The sequence below is a fragment of the Colobus angolensis genome, unplaced genomic scaffold (genome assembly GCF_000951035.1).
Source record: "Colobus angolensis palliatus isolate OR3802 unplaced genomic scaffold, Cang.pa_1.0 Scaffold215, whole genome shotgun sequence".
NCBI lineage: Eukaryota > Metazoa > Chordata > Mammalia > Primates > Cercopithecidae > Colobus > Colobus angolensis.
Genome location: NW_012115322.1, coordinates 542,690 through 544,371, shown reverse-complemented (window position 1 = coordinate 544,371; position 1,682 = coordinate 542,690).

Here is a 1,682-nt window from a genome sequence, read left to right as displayed (position 1 = left end):
TCTCTATTGCCCAGACTGGAGTGCAGTGGTACAATCATGAGTCAGTGCAGCCTCGAGCTCCTAGCTCAAGTGATCCTCCTGCCCCAGCCTCCTGAGTAGCTGGGACTATAAGCACATGCAGCCACACCTGGCTAATTTAAAAAGTATCTTTTTGTAGAGACGGGGTCTCAGTATGTTGCCCAGGCTGGTCTCCAACTCCTGGGCTCAAATGATCCTCCCACCTTAGCCTCCCAAAGTACTGGGATTACAGGCATAAACCATGAGGCTCGGCCTTTCTGGAGCTTTTAAATATATATTTTTAACTTTACAGAGTTGAAGTAAACTCTGTTAGTATTTGTATAATATTTAACAACCGTGTACAAATAGTTAATGACTAAATTTGACACTTGCTTTTCTGGTCCTAATTGCTTATTTGTTTAAAAGGAGATTAAAGATCTTGGAGGGGAATGCCTTTTGTTCATTGAAATGCAGCTTGTGTGGCTGAGCAGAATTCTGTTAGACAATAATTACGAACCATCTGAATGCAAGATACTTTATTGGGGTACTGTGGCTGTAAAGAGGACTAACAAATTCTTTTCCCTTCCAGGGACTTGGAGTTTTGTAAGGATAGAAAGAAAAATCAGTAAAATAGAATGTGATTGGTGGTCCCCTCAGAAAGATCTTGAGGTTGTTGAGTTGCTCTTAATGTCAGTTGTTTTGGGAATTCTTCTATTTTTATGACATCTTAAGGAGTTTAACAGTTAAAAAAATTAAATATGAAAGTGTTCCCTTAGATATTATACTTGTTGGTTGTTGGTATTGACCATAAAAATACCAGCAACATTAAAGTATTACTTTAATACCAGGATATTGTACACACAGATGCAAACATTTACTTCATGGTCTTTTCCACTACCATGAGGGGTAAGAGCCAAAAGCTAAGTAGCAGGCTAAAGGAGTGCAAAGGAGGAGAAGACTAAGAGCAGAAAATTTAATCCACTTGTCATACACCAGAAGGCCTGCCACGCAACACTTTCCAGCTTTCCTGCCTGTCTTGACCGGGCTTGTCTGGAGAGAGACTGTGGGTTTCTGGAAATGAGACCATCAAGACTGATAAACACGTGTTGTAGTGAAACCTTAAGTTGTCTCAGTGTTACTGTGTGATTGGATAGTACAGAGCTTTGCTTCAGAACATGGCTCCTTCATGAGCTGATAGTTTTATTTTTAAAATTTTTTGGTAATTTAATCTTAGGACATCATAACTTCAGGTATCTGAGTCTCTGTTTTTAATTGCTTTATGTATACACCTCATTGCAGAAATGTGGGGTCCTCTGTTTAAGTGTATGATCAACATTTTGAGGAACCACCACACTGATTTCCATAGTTGGTGTACCATTTTATATTCCCAATAACAATAAACAAGGGTACCAGTTTTTCCAAATCCCTGCCAACACTTATTCCGCCCCACCTTTTACAATTATTCTTTCACTTTTAAGGACCCTGTGATTATACTGGTTCCCACCAAGGTAATCCAAGATAATCTTCCCATCGCAAGGTTCTTAATCATTTCTGCAAATCACATTTTTAATATATAAGGAATATTCACAGGTTCCTGAGATAGAGATGAGGAAATCTTTGGGGGCCATTATTCTGCCTATGACAGCAAGTCTACCTTTGAAGTTGCAGCTGTTTGCAAATCAGGA